Source organism: Capricornis sumatraensis, chromosome X, assembly GCF_032405125.1.
Source record: "Capricornis sumatraensis isolate serow.1 chromosome X, serow.2, whole genome shotgun sequence".
NCBI classification, from domain to species: Eukaryota; Metazoa; Chordata; class Mammalia; order Artiodactyla; family Bovidae; genus Capricornis; species Capricornis sumatraensis.
In genome coordinates, this window is record NC_091092.1 from 143,646,748 (window position 1) to 143,662,947 (window position 16,200).

The window sequence follows — 16,200 nt, forward strand, 5'->3', positions numbered from 1 at the left end:
TCCGTTTTCCCCATCCTTGCCAGCACTTTGCATGCCCAGCCTACACTTTGGCATATTCTGTGGGCATGTAATGGAATGTTACTGCTTTAATTTTTATTTTAACTCATGGCTGGACTGTACCTTTTCATATCATTTGCTGATTTTTTTGGTTTGTTTTTAAATATGGACTTGCACCAATTCTTTATATTCTGTTTTTTAAGTTTTTATTTTTGTATTTAGCACTGTTACAACTGAAATTGATTTTCGTGCCTGTGGTAATGGGGGAATTAAATAGAGATCTATCTATCTACCTACACACTACATATCTAATGTCTTTATAGAAATGAATAGTCATTTATAAAGCTCCTGCTATACTTATTTAAAAAACTAAGATCGTGGCATCCGACCCCATTACTTCATGGCAAATAAGAGGGAAAAAGATTTCCTCTTCCTGGGCTCTAGACTCAATGCGGATGGTGACTGCAGCCATGAAATCAGAAGGCGATTGCTTCTTGGCAGGAAAGACCAACCTAGACAGCCTGTTGAAAAGCAGAGACATTCCTCTGCCAGCAAAGATCTGTATAGTCAAGGCTGTGGTTTCCTCAGTAGTCGAGTAGGGTTGTGAGAGCTGGACCATAAAGAAGGCAGAGCACCAAAGAATTGATGCCTTCAAACTGTGGTGCTGGAGAAGGCTCCTTGGACAGCAAGGAGATCAAACCAGTTAATCTTGAGGGAAATCAAACTCTGCATACTCACTGGAAGGACTGATGGTGAAGCTGAAGCTCCAGTGGTTTGGTCGTCTGGTGTGAACTTTCAAAGCTTTGGCCACCTGATGCAAGGAACTGACTCGTTGGAAAAGACCCTGATGCTGGGAAAGACTGAGGGCAGGAGGAGAAGCGGGTGACAGAGGGTGAGATGGCTGGATCACCGATGCAATGGACGTGAACTTGGGCAGACTTCGGGAGGTGGTGAGGGACAGGGAGGCCAGGCATGTCCATGGGGTGTCAAAGAGTCAGACACAATTGAGCAATGGAACAAGGAGAAAATACTTAAGTCACCCCTTCAGGATCTGTTTAGCCCTGTACTACCTCCTCATTGTTTTAATTCTTAGAGATTTATAAGACTTGTTGATATGCAATAAGGCATGTCCTTGCTCTTTCCTTTCCATTGGTCTCCAAATGGCTCCACCCAGGTCTTTATTCTTCCAAAGGCGTTCTACTATCAGTTTGTTGAATTTCATTAAAACTCTGTTGGCTGTTTGGGAAATCCACCAGATGTATAGATTAATTTTGGGGAGAATGTCAACTTTACTGTTTTGAATTATCTTCCCATCACATCGTATACAGATTTTTTTAGGTCTTCATCGTAAAAAATATTCTTGTAACTGTATACGTTATTTTCTCAATTGTATGTGTGTTAGTCACTCAGTCCGACTCTTTGAGACCCCATAGACTATAGCCCGCCAGGCTCCTCTGTCCATGGAATTCTCCAGGCACGGATACTGGCGTGGGTTGCCACTTCCTTCTCCAAGGAATCTTCCCAACCCAGGGATTGAACCCAGGTCTCCAGCACTGCAGGCAGATGCTTTACCATCTGAGCTACTAGGGAAGCCCTTTTTTCTCAATTAGCACACAGTAAAATTGACTTTTTAATATACACAGTGCTGGTCATCCTAACACATACATTGATTTCTGTAACCACCATGCAAGGCGGCATATTGAACAGCTTCATCATGCCCCAAACACCCTCATACTGTCCCTCTGCAGTGACAGCCTCCCCTACTCCTCGCAACAGCAACCCCTGGTCTGTTTTCCAACCCGATGGTTTTCTCTTGGCGAATGTCCTATAGATGAACTCTTACAGCACGTAATCTTTCACGACAACCTTCTTTCACTCATAATGCCTGTGGGATTCATGCAGGTTGTGTGTCTCTGTAGTTCATTTCCCTTTACTGCCGAGTAGCATTCCACTGTATCGACGTGCCCTATTTTGCTTCTTTACTCATCAGACGGACATTTCTGTTGTTTCCAGGTGTTGGTAATCATGCACAGAGCTACCGCATGCATGGACTTCCCTGGTGTCTCAGACGGTAAGGCATCTGTCTGCAATGCAGGAGACCCGGGTTCGAGCCCTGGGTTGGGAAGATCCCCTGGAGAAGGAAATGGCAATCCACTCCAGTACTATTGCCTGGAAAATCCCATGGACAGAAGAGCCTGGTAGGCTACAGTCTATGGGGTCGCAAAGAGTCGGACGCGACTGGAGCGACTTCACTCACTCACCACATGCATATACATACATTTTTATCTCTTGAGGGCTAAATACTTAGAAGTGAGATTGCTAGGTCTTCTTATATGTCCATATCATTTTCTCCTTACAGATTTTATACTTTCTTCATCTAGGACTACATAAGATGCTAAAGCTGAAACTCCAGTACTTTGGCCACCTCATGCAAAGAGTTGACTCACTGGAAAAGACTTTGATGCTGGGAGAGATTGGGGGCAGGAGGAGAAGGGGACGACAGAGGATGAGATGGCTGGATGACATCACTGACTCGATGGACGTGAGTCTGAGTGAACTCCGGGAGTTGCTGATGGACAGGGAGGCCTGGTGTGCTGAGATTCATGGGGTCGCAAAGAGTCAGACACGACTAAGCAACTGAACTGAACTGAACTGAACGAATTTTGGTGGGGAGCTTCCTAGATGGTGCTCATGGTAAAGAACGCACCTGTCAATGCAGAAGCTGTAAGAGACGCAGGTTCGATCTCCAGGTTGGGAAGACTCCCTGCAGGAAAGCGTAGCAACTCACTCCAATATTCTTGCCTGGAAAATTCCATGGACAGAGGAGCCTGGTGGGCTCTGGTCCATAGGGTTGCAAAGAGTCAGACACAAAGATACACACAACATACTTTTACTGCTAGCGTGAATGAGATTATTAACATTTTTTTCCAGCTAATTTTTGTTGGCATGTGGGAACCTTTCCACGTCTGTAGTTTGATAGTGTCCAAAAACTTTGCCAGACTGTTTTCTTTGTTCCAAGAGTTGGATTGTGGATCCATTTAGTATTTTCATGATTAGACAGGCATATGTCTTCAATTTATGACAATGTTGTCTTCTGCTAAAATATGTTTCTGTATTTACGTGGGCATATTTCTCTCCATTATATCTATCTAAAAATAGACATTTGTACGCTATATATGTGTATACACAAATACACACATACATATCTTGGAAAGTGAAGATAGATCTTTATATATATTTTTTTTCTTCAAAGTCTTTATTGAACGTGTTCCAGTATTGCTTCTGTTATGTGTTTTGCTGTTTTGACTTGCGAGGCAGGTGGGAATGTTAGCTTCCTGAGCAGGGCGAGACGGGTGAGAGACCTGTACCATCCAAACAGACCAAGTCCATCCTCCCGTCGTAGTCTTTCCAGTGTCAGGCTGGGTCAGGGTGGTTCGCACGTGTTTTAAATCCTCGTGGAAAAGGTGACATCCCTGTGACTGCCCTGGTTGCCCAGTGGTTAGGACTCCACCCTCCCAGTGCAGGGGGGTCTGGGTTTGATCCCTGGTCAGGGAAGTAGATCCCATATGCTGCACCTAAGACCCAGCGCAGGGAGACCCAACCAGTCCATCCTAAAGGAAATCAGTGCTGAATATTCGTTGGAAGGACTGCTGCTGAAGCTGAAGCTCCAATACTCTGGCCACCTGATGCGAAGAACTGACTCACTGGAAAAGACCCTGATGCTGGGAAAGATTGAGGGCGGGAGGAGAAGGGGACGACAGAGGATGAGCTGCTTGGATGGCATCACCGACTTGATGGTCACGAGTCTGAGCAAGCTCCGAAAGTTGGTGATGGACAGGGAGGCCTGGCATGCTGCAGTCCATGGGGTTGCAGAGTCGGGCACAACTGAGCGAATGAACTGAACTGAGGACCCAGTGAAGCCAAATAAGTACATAATTTGTTTTTTTTTAAGTGACATCCCGAAGCCCGTATGATGGAGTTGAGGAACAGAGACGCTGTGTAGCTTGCCCAGGATCACACAGCCAGTACGTTGTAGAGCAGAGATTTTAAACTGCTTTTCATTGTTACATTGCATCGTTGCTCAAATCAAGCAACACAAAGCTTCTCAGAAGACAATATCTCGTGTTCGTTGGGTGTAGTTTTTTTTTTTTTAAATAGGGAGAGATACTAGGAACAGTGAGGGCAGAATAGAAGTTTAAGAATCAGAGCCTAAAAGGAAGAGTCTGTATGAAAAATAAAGTCTGTCAGCTCGGGTGAGTTCCCGAGCCTGTGTTATCAGGCAATGTCGTTACAAGTAGGACAGGGACTTGAACACGTAAAAACAAAAGCTTGCAGAGTTTAACCAGGACAAGGCTTTTCTATTGACCTACTGGGAGTTTGCTTGGGATGGGGGTAGGGGGATGGTTATGTTCCTTCTACTCTGGTTCTCAGAATCTGGGTTTCATGGAGACTGCGTTTCCCCAAGTACCATTTGGCTGGACTTGAGTAGGTGGTGTGTGCATACTAAAACCTAAAAATAGACATCAGTAGAACTCGAGGTTTAACAAATCTCTACATTCTCTTTCTGTTCCCGCTGGGGGGACCTTCTTGGGGAACGGCTTTGGTGGAAGCTGTGATTGTTACATGAAACTTGCAGGAGCCGAGGCTAAGACTAATGAGGCAACAAGAAGGTCACAGAGGTGATAAGGCTGGCCTGGTGAATTTCAGCAGGAGCCATAAAGAGTTCCTAGAATGCCCGTGTTACCAACAGTGACTGGTTGCTGTGCCCTCGTGAAGGGGAGACGATCACTATCAGGAACCCTGAATTCTTTTCCATTACTTTTCAGACGTGCATTGACAGAAGCGTGAAGGGAAGAAGTGAAGTGACGTCGCTCAGTCGTGTCCGACTCTTCGTGACCCCATGTGGACTGTAGCCTACCAGGCTCCTCCGTCCATGGAACTTTCCAGGCAGGAATACTGGAGTGGGTTGCCATTTTCTTCCCCAGGGGATCTTCCCAATCCGGGGGTAGAACCCGGGTCTCCCGCATTGCAGGCAGATGCTTTACTGTCTGAGCCACCAGGAAAGCCCCAATAAGCATGAAGGGAAGAAACCCATAAAAGAGAATAGCACACAGCCTCTCACGATTTTAACCATGGTTAAGCACAGTGTGGACTCTCAGAGCCCAGAAGAGTCTGATCTTTGTGGAAGGCTGTTCCTCACCACGATGTCCTTGGTTTAGGGTCACTGAGAATGTGACACTCGAGTTTGATGAGTCAGGAGAAGCTTGTTCTCAACCCTGAGATTTTCCGAGAGGAAAAACTGGTGCTTGAGTGTGTGTGTGTGTGTGTGTGTGTGTGTGTGTGTGTGTACATGTACATGTGTGTGTGTAAAAAGAGCCAATTTGTCCTGATTTTCTATTTTCTTAGCAAACACTAGATATGAATGAGAACAGATATGGGAGAGAGGGAGAAATCCAGATAATAATCTGAATTTAAATGGACGGTGTCGCAGGAATGGTTTAGTAAGCCTAGGAGCCCTTGAACCCATCAGCTAGGAGAAACAAACGAATGTAACCATCTTTCAAATTATGCATTCTTCACATTGATTAACTGCTTTCTGAAAACGTATTCTATGTTACGGCCACATCAGATGCGCTCTATTACAATGTATGTGAGCTTTCAGAGCGTCAGTCACACTGTGGACCCCTTGCGCACGTGGGTGTGTGGCAGCGAGTTGCGAATGATGTCCCTTAAACAGAAGATGGAGACGTCCAAAGCTAGTTTAAAGCATGAGCTCGGTCAGCCTTCAAATATGGGAGCCTAGAAAAGACCTCTTGATGTTTTTCTCATCGTTATCTTCTTAGGGTAATCTGTCATCGTTCATTTTCTATTAGATCAGCCTTTACCTATAGCTGAGAACATTTTCACATAAATTTTATTTCGTCCAAGGGTGAGAAAGAAGAACCTTGGATGAAATGAAGTTCATGTGCGTTTGAGCCTCCAAAAAGCAGAACCAATTTTCCTTTGCTACAAAGAAAAAAAAAAAGTCTCTGGTAATAAGTTCAGGACTTTAAAAACTGTAATAACTCTCTCAGGTCAAGAAAGGTAGTAAATCTAGTGAAACCGAGATTCAAGGGACCAGGAACAGGCATCCTTCAAGATCCAAATGGTGGATTATGAAGTAGGTACAGTGGCTGAGCTCACGTGGCGTTTGGGGATCTAAAAGTATGCATATCACTGATGAATGCCTAAAAGTTAGCACAATATTACAATATAGCGGGCAATTGGAAATGCAAATTAATATCAACTGGATAAGGTTCGGTTTAAATATGTGAGAAAAATACAATGCAATGCAATAAAACTCCAAAAATAACAAAAGTGAGAATTCCTCCCCTACATAAGAAACTGTGTACTGCAGAAGGGCAAATAAAAATTGAGACGTAACAAAAGACGAACAGAATGGATGCAAATCTGTAAAAATTTGTAGAGAAATGTGAGTATGAGAAGAGTAAACATTTTTCCTTCCTGAAAAGTGGTTTAAAAGAAATCTCTCTGAAGGTCATGTATACATGTGTGCTAAGTTACAAAGGTCTGACTCTTTGTAACCCCATGGACTGTAGCCCGCCAGGCTCCATGGGATTCTCCAGCAAGAACACTGGCGTGGGTTGCCATGGCCTCTTGCAGGGGATCTTATTGACCCTGGGATCAAACTCATGTCTCTTACATCTCTGGCATTGGCAGGCCAGTTCTTGACCACTAGCACCACCTGGGAAGCCCACCTCTAAAGGTCACCTACACATAAATGCTATCACAGGATTCTGAAGCTCAGTGAGTCTGTGTCCAAGAAACTTCCAGCCAGGAAAAATCACTTTGCAGCAGAGACAGGGTGTGGTTGGAAGGGGAGGTTTTGTATTTTACAGAAATGGTAGTCGGGTGGATCAACCTAGAGCCTGTTATAGAGGGTGAAGGAAGACAGAAAGAGAAAAATATATATATTAACGCATATATGTGAAATCTAGAAAAATGGTACCGATGAGCCTCCCTGCAGGGAAGGAATGGAGATGCGGACGCAGATAACAGACTTGTGAATACAGCAGGGGAAGGAGATGGTGGGATGAGTTGAGAGAGTAGCATTGATATATATACACTGCCCTGTGTGAAATAGATGGCAAGTGGGAAACTGCTGTATACCCCAGGGGGCTCAGCTGGGTGCTCTGTGATGACCTAGAGGGGTGGATTGGGGGTGGGAGGGAAGCTCAAGAGGTATATATATATACACATATATATATTTATATATAATATTATATATATATAATATTATGGCTGCTTCATGTTGTTGTACGACGGAAAGCAACACAACGTTGTAAAGCAATTTTCCTCCAATTAAAAAATAAATTAGCATCAGGTGGAGCATCCACCTGCAATGCAGGACACGTGGGTTCAATATCTGGGTCGGGAAGATCATCCCCTGGAGAAGGGAATGGCAGCCCACTCCAGGATTCTTGCCTGGGAAATCCATGCACCGAGGAGCCTGGCAGGCTACAAAGGTTGCAGAGTCAGGCATGACAGAGCCGCTAACTGCCATGCACTTCCAAGGGGAAGACTTCCCCGGTGGCTCAGATGGTAAAGAGTCTGCCTGCCAATTCAGGAAATGTGGGTTCGATCCCTGGGTCAGGCTGATCCACTGAAGAAGTGAATGGCAACCCACTCCAGGATTCTGAGAACCCTATGGACACAGGGGCCTGGTGGGCAATATAGTCCATGGGGTTGCAAAGAGCTGGACATGACTGACACCTTCAAGAGGAATCCCAAGACCTGTAGGATCGCCACCTGTGAGGTCCAAAGGACTGGGGTCCCACACATATACAACCACCTACCTCTGGACACCAGAATTCCGTTCTTAAAAGCTCAAAGATCTGTGTAAAGCTAACACACGGGGAGCCTAAAGCACAACAGAGATGTAGCCTCGGGAAATGTGAATTTTCTCCGAAGACGGGGTACTGACGGTTGACGTGCCTTCCACTGAGAAAATGTCAACCAGCAAGATGCCTGCCACGTGTCCCTGCCTTCTGTTCACTTCTTCACGGCGATGGCTGCGAAATCGGGTTGCTGGATGTGCGGCTGGTCTCCTTGCTAGATGAGAAGGGAAATCGGTTCTGGTTTGGAAGTAAGAATGAGGTTTCCCTACCCAGGGAGGATCCCTGCTTTAACAGGGAAGAACAGAAAGGAGAAAAGAAGACGTGGATGAGTCCCTGGGTTGGCAGAGATGTTCATGAGCAGAAGGCCATGGCATAGAAGAGCATCTCAGTGAGAAAATCCCTGTGGGGGAATGGAGGGGCCTCCATTCAGTTCCGTTCAAGGCCATGGCACAGAAGAGCATCTCAGCGAGAATCTCCCAGTGGCAGAATGGAGGGGCATCCGTTGAGTTCCATTCAAGGCCACGGCACAGAAGAGCATCTCAGCAAGAATCTCCCAGTGGCGGAATGGAGGGGCATCCGTTCAGTTCCGTTCAAGGCCATGGCATAGAAGAGCATCTCAGCGAGAAAATCCCTGTGGGGGAATGGAGGGGCACCCGTTCAGTTCCGTTCAGTCGCTCCGATGCTTTCCGACCCCACGGACTGCAGCACGCCAGGCTTCGCTGTCCATCACCAACTCTTGGAGCTTGCGTAGAGATATGGAATGCTCCCTCCCATGCAGGGACATAAAGTAGAGCAGCTTTCCTGATGGCTCAGCTGGTTAAGAATCCATCTGCAGTGCAAGAGACCCCGGTTTGATTCCTGGTTCGGGAAGATCCCCTGGAGAAGGGATAGGCTACCCACTCCAGAATTCTTGGGCTTCCCTTGTGGCTCAGCTGGTAAAGAATCCACCTGCCACGCGGGAGACCTGGGTTCGATCCCTGGGTTGGGAAGATCCCCTGGAGAAGGAAAAGGCTGCCCACTCCAGGATTCTGGCTGGGAGAATTCCATGGACTGTATAGTCCATGGGGTCGCAAAGAGTCTGACATGACTGAGCGACTTTCACTTTCACTTTCAGAGCAGTTTAGTGGGCTTCCCAGGTGGCACTAATGGTAAAGAACCCGCCTGCCAACGCAGGACATGTAACAGATGTGAGTTTGATCCCTGGGTTGGGGAGACTCCCTGGAGGAGGTCATGGCAACCCACCCAGTATCCTTGCCTGGGAAATCCCATGGACAGAGGAGCCTGGCAGGTTACAGTCCATGGGGGAGCAAAGAGTCGAAAAGAAGTTATTTAGCATGCATGCATGCAGAGCCTCATTCCATAAAACATAAAGCCCACAGATAAGGCTAAGAGATGACGCCTGTTAAGTGAAGTACAGTTGCCTGTCCAAGGAAAAGATTAACTTGTTTTCTTCTGAAGTCGGCAGATTCTGAACATCATTTCTTTTGTAGAGCAGAACTTGTAACCCTTTTACTTATTGGGTTACTTTTCTCGGAGGCGGACAGGTTTCTCACCATAATCCAATCACTTTCCAGGGCACACTGTGGGTCTCACTTGTCCAGAACAGCAGCCGCAGCACCTAAACCAGTTCTTGGTCCAATAGCTTTTTCTTAAATATGTGTTTAACATGGAGAGAGAAGACTTGATTATATTCTCGACCCCATGGACTGTAGCCTGCCAGGCTCCTCTGTCTATGGGATTTCCCCAGCCAGAACACTGGAGTGGGTAGCTATTCCCTTCTCCAGGGGATCTTCCCGACACAGGGAACAAACCTGGGTCTCCCTCATTGCAGGCAGGTTGATCTTTACCATCTGAGCCACCAGGTATCAATATTAATTAATTAATATTTGTGAGCAGTCCTGTGGAGGCTCTACTGAGCCTGTGGAGAATTCTGTGGATCTTGGTATCCCTACCGTTCCATCTCATGAATGAACTGTGCCCTTTCTCTGCTGTGGGACCCCACCTATCTGTTTTAGGGACCTGAAACTCACTAAGGAGGGCTCTTAAGACCAGCAAGGAACAAGCCCTTGTGAACTGCCCACTGTTTGCCTATCAGCATGCCCTTATCTGCATTCTTTATGGTGCTGATCATGGACAAGAAACGTGATGGGTTCCAGCCCAGCGTGTGTTTGTTGTGATACAGATGGTTTTGCTTGTCAGGTGACTTTGCTGGTCTTAAAGCCAGAAGACTTGGATTTGAGTCTTAGCTTTCACTTGTCATCCTTAGGAGAACCAAACAAGAGTGAATCTTTAGGTGCACCAAGCATGCTCCCCAAAGCTTCCCTGCAGAGTGTTTGTTTTTCTGAGCCTTCTCTTGAGGCTTTTTTTTTTTTTTTTAATGCTCTCCATTGTGCTTTGGTAATTTAGGAGAAGTTGAGAACAAATACTTAATTGCTATATTTCAAAATAATAAGCTGTTTTATCTTTTTTTAAAAAAAATAGCTGCTTGCCCTGATTTGCTGAAGTGTAGCATGCTAAGAAATTTACATTCACAGGACACTTTTCCTTGGGAGTGTTTATGGAAAACTGATCACCACTGTGAAAACTTTTTTTATGGAAAACTGATCTCCGAAGAATTGATGCTTTTGAATTGTGGTGTTGGAGAAGACTCTTGACAGTCCCTTGGACAGCAAGGAGATCAACCCAGTCCACCGTAAAGGAAATCAGTCCTGAATATTCATTGGAAGGACTGATGATGAAACTCCAAGACTTTGGCCACCTGCTGGGAAGAACTGACTCATTGCAAAAGACCCTGAGGCTGGGAAAGATTGTAGGCAGGAAGAGAAGGGGATGCAGAGGATGAGATGGTTGGATGGTCTCACTGACTCAATGGACACGAGTTTGAGCAAACTCTGGGAGTTGGTGATGGACAGGGAGGCCTGGTGTGCTGCAGTCCATGGGGTCGCAAAGAGTTGGATATGACTGAGCAACTGAACTGAACTGAGCACAACTGTAGTCCCTTATCCTGAGGAACCCAAATGCTTACCTTATGCAAAAGTAATGGAAATATTAGGTGGCACAGGATTTAAACTATATGACAGTGAGTCAGGAACTCTGCCTAACTGCATATTGATGGCAGCAGACACCCTGTCCAGGACCATGAGGGATGGCAGCGTAGCAAAGCAAGGGACTTAGAGAACAGAGAGACTGAGCCTGTTCAGCTTTGTCCCCACTTTTAGAATATTTTATTCACCAACAGTTTATTAAATTCTTAGGATGTAGAATTGAGAAGCATTAGAATCCTGTGTACGATCTGCTTTAGGATGTAGAATTGGTGGTTTTCCCTGACAGCTCATTTGGGAAAGACTCCACCTGCAATGCAGGAGACCCCGGTTCAATTCCTGGGTTGGGGAGATCTGCTGGAAAAGGGATGGGCTACCCACTCCAGTCTTCTCAGGCTTCCGTGGTGGCTCAGCTGGGAAAGAATCTGCCTGCAAGGCAGGAGGCCTGGGTTCAGTCCCTGAGTTGGGAAGATCCCCTGGAGAAGAGAAAGGCTACCCACTCCAGTATTCTGACCTAGAGAATTCCATGGACTATACAGTCCATGGGGTCACAAAGAGTCAGACATGACTGACTGCCTTTCACTTTCGGGGAATCTGATGGTAGAAGCTGCTCTGGGCAGCTGAAAACAGCAGTCTCCAAGCTCTGATTCAGTGCCCTGTTAGGAAATTTGATATAAAGATGGATCGGTGTTGTGAAGGGCATTTGTATATGTCTACCTTCCAATATCGGAGAAGGCAATGACACCCCACTCCAGTACTCTTGCCTGGAAAATCCTATGGATGGAGGAGCCTGGTGGGCTGCAGTCCATGGGGTCGCTCGCGTATATCAAGAACTCTTTTTGAGAGCAGCACATGAATTTGCTCTTATGTATGAATCTTTAATCCTTGTACTGTTGACATTACAGCTCCAGGATCTTCCCCAGAGATTTATATCCTCCGTCATCATTTATTGATCCAGAATTAGACGGGGCAGATTTACAGCTTGAAAAGTGTAAGACAGAGTTAGAGAATCTTGGAGTTATGATCTTCCCTTTCAAGAATGCTGGTAGGGGAAACAGGTGGGAAAGGGTCAGCTCTGATGACCAGGCAGGGCGATGGCCGGGAGGCAGAGATTAGGTGGGAGCAGTGATTGTTCTGGAAGTTTCTCCTCCTACTTAACTGTGCCCACGCATGACTTTGTGACTCAGGGGAGGCATGGTGGGCGGGTTAGCAGTGACAGTATGGGCAGCTCTTACAGATCTTGGCTGCTGTTTCTGCCATTTCTCCAAAGCTGACGGGCTGGGACACCTGTGCACATGGACATCTTTGTTCAACCTGGATGAATTTCACTCAGACTCCAGTAGCTCCCTGACTTATCACAGCTGTGGTGCACGGCCAATACCAGGCAGGCCCATGCAGGCTACAAGAGGCAGGCCACGGGGTCTGGCCCCTCTGATGGGCTCGTGGAGCTAGTTGGCATCGGTGAGAGAAATGGGACTTCATGCCTGGGGATTTTTCAGCCAAGGAGAAAAGTCGGGCAGAAATGCGGGTTAGGAGGAAAGAAAAAAAAAGCTGTGCATAGCAACAGTTAGGGATAATAAATCACAGGCAGGTTGGTTGAAGGAACGATTTTTGTAGAGAGGCATGTTTGCCTCAGTGGAAACAGTGGAAACAGTGATAGACTTTATTTTGGGGGGGGGGGGGGCTCCAAAATCACCGCAGATGGTGACTACAGCCATGAAATTAAAAGATGTTTGCTTCTTGGAAGAAAAGCTATGACCAAGCTAGACAGCATATTAAAAAGCAGAGACATTGCTTTGCCAACAAAGGTCCATCTAGTCAAGGCTATGGTTTTATCAGTAGTCACGTATGGATGTGAGAGTTGGACTATAAAGAAAGCTGAGTGAGGAAGAATTGATGTTTTTTGAACTGTGGTGTTGGAGAAGAGTCTTGAGAGTCCCTTGGGCTGCAAGGAGATCCAACCAGTCCATCCTAAAGGGAATCAGTCCTGAATATTCATTGGAAGGACTGATGCTGAAGCTGAAACGCCAATCCTTTGGCCACCTGATGCGAACTGCTGACTCATTGGAAAAAATCCTGATGCTGGGAAAGACTGAAGGTGGGAGGAGAAGGGGACGACAGAGGATGAGATGGCTGGATGGCATCACTGACTCAATGGACATGAGTTTGAGTAAACTTTGGGAGTTGGTGATGGACAGGGAAGCCTGGCGTGCTGCTGTCCATGCGGTCACAAAGAGTCAGACATGACTGAGCAACTGAACGGAATGGAACTGAAGCTCCCGGCTTGGGGGTCCTGTTTCACGCTTTGATATCCTGCATCTGCGTTATCCCAGTCTTGCTGAATCTCCTTCCCCGAGCTGCCTGGCACCTAAATGCCGTCACCTGCTTTCAAGCCCTGGTTTCTTCTCCTGGATTGTCATCTGTAAATGCCCCAGCCTTTCTGCTCAGAGGGACTCCTGGCTGAGTGTGACTCTGAAGGAAGAGGGTCAGGGTTCTCCGGGCGTTACTTACACTCTGCTTGTACCCTAAGGGCCACCCCGGGCTGGTGTCCGACGAAGCGCTTCATCTGGCAGCCTGGATGCCTGTGTTCCCCACAAAGGACACTGGAGGGACCCAAGGAACCCTTTCCCCATTGTTATGTGGCAGGCGATTTCAGTGTGTGTGTGTGAGTGTGATTTCTGTCCCTTTTCCCCAAGGAGCTTTGGACAATATCGGGAGATACAGCTGGGAGGTGGCAGGGAATACTACGTCTAGGAGGTGAAGGTCAGGGATGGTTCCCCACGTTGAATGCACAGGATAGATCCTGACAGCAAAGGCTTATCCAGCTGCAATTAAAAAAGAATAAAATAACGCCATTTGCAGCAACAGGGCTGGACCTAGAGGGTGTCCCGCTAGGTGAAGTACGTCAGAGAAGGAGAAATATCTTATCATACCCCTTATATGTGGGCTCTAAAAAGAAATGGTACAAATGGATTTACAAAACAAGGAGACTCACAGACTTAGAGAATGAGCTTATGGTTGCCTACACACACTGCTGTGTTTAACACGGAGAGCCAGCAAGGACCTGCTGGACAGCACAGGGAACTCTGCTCAACGCTCTGTAATAACCTTATGGTCACCAGGGGGAAGGATGGGGAAAGGGATAGTTAGGGAGTTTGGGATGGGCATGGACACACTGCTGTGTTTAACTTGGAGAACCAGCAAGGACCTGCTGTCCAGCACAGGGAACTCTGCTCCGTGTCATGTGGCAGCCTGGATGGGAGGGGAGTTTGGGGGAGATAGGATGCATGTATGGCTGAGTCCCTACACGCTGTTCCCCTGAAACTGTCACAACATTGTTAACGGGCTATACTCCAATATAAAATTAAAAGTTAAAAGAAGAAAAAGAATTATCTAGCTTCAGAAGCCCGGACTGACAGGTTTGAGGGACCCTGTTGTAAACCACTTGGGATATAAGCCTCTTTTGAAAAGGAAGCCATAGAAGAGATAGACAGAGAGACAGATAAAGGTGAATTCTCACATCCAGAATTTACAGGCTTAATCGGCAGGGTAAGGAGTGACTGACCTGAACTGAACTGAAGGAGCAGTCTCACATACACACTGAAGACAGGATAAACTGGTAAAAGTAGATGAAGGTGAACATAGACAATTAAAAATTACCTAAGTAGCACGGAGGTCTGGAAATCTTAGGAAGACACTCTCAGGACTTTGAATAAATGAAAGCTGTCGGTGTAACCTTTCTGCACTAACCCAATCTCCATTTAAAAAATAAAAACAAACAAAAAAAACACAAACAGTGAAGGACAGCCCTGAACTTGGGGCTGAACTTGGGGAAATCCTGTTGATCTGTAGGTGCATTACCATGTGCATTAATACTTTGTATCAGCTGACAGTCTCAGAGGTTAGGAGACGCCTGATTTGTGATTCTAAGTCAGTTGTATCACAGCAAAGGCAAAACCAGCCAACACCTACTTGTGCCAGATTTTAAAAAGGGACAAGAGTCTTGGAAAAAAGAACCTTTGCAATTATCAGCCATGCGTTCTTGCAGGAAGCTTACCGGGTACCAGGAGACAGGCAAACTCTTTCTCCCCGCTGGCTCGCTGTGTCGCCTAGCTCTGTTGCTACCCATGGGAGATACAATTTGTGACTTTCTTTCAGTCACAGATGACTCCTGCTGAAGAAGCCTAAAGGTCCTTCTCTGCCTTCCCTAACTGAGATGGAGTGTAAGGGAGAATGTCCTTGAAAGGAAAAGTTAACCATGAATGCTAGGATTCTGCAGCAAGAGAACAGCTTGACATTAGAAGTCAAATCGTGGAAAATTTTTGCGCCATGCACACCACTGTTTGCTTTTCTTGGCAGGGTCAGCTTAGAGCAAGCTAAGCACGTTAAAGCATTTGTCTAGGGAGGAGGAATGAGAAATTCATAGACTTCGAGTTGGAGAAGACTTCAGAGGTGTTAACCTGGTTTATGTAGGAAGGGTCCTGGTCAGGCTTGAGGATTCTCAGTTCCGTTCAGTTCAGTCGTTCAGTCGTGTCCGACTCTTTGCAACCCCATGGACTGCAGCATGCCAGGCCTCCCGGAATTTACTCAAACTCATGTCCATGGAGTCAGTGATGACACCCAACCGTCTCATCCTCTGTCGTCCCCTTCTCCTCCTGCCTTCAATCGTTCCCAGCATCAGGGACTTTTCAAATGAGTCATAAGCAGGAAAGTACTTTTTTTTCCTCCAGTAACAGCCATCATGGGGATCTCTGCCCCTCTTTCCTATTCGATGTGAAATTTCTAGGGGATGTCTTTTATGCCATCTTACTTTTTTAACCCTCATCAAGAGCCTTTTTGGTTCCTCTTCACTTTCTCCTATCATCTGAATATCCGAGGTTGGGCCTCCCTGGTGGCTCAGTGGTAAGGAATCCGCCTGCCAATGCAGGAGACGTGAGTTTGGTCCCTGGGGGGAAAGATCCCCTGGAGAAGGGAATGGAAACCCACTTCTGTATCCTTGCCTGGAGAATCCCATGGAAAGAGAGGCCTGGCGGGCTACAGTCCATGGGGTTGCAGAGAGTCGGCCATGACTTAGTGACTAAACATTGAGTTTTTATTCCTGAAAGACTCTTGTTTGGTTGTGAAGCCTTGGCGCTGTCCATCTTGAACTTAAATTTCTGACTGATGTAAAAACTCTTTCCTCCTGCCAAACCCCGGAGCTGGCTGGCTTGGGGTCCTGGGGGCCTGGAGGGTGTAGTGATGAGGACGGGACCTGCACCCTGAGC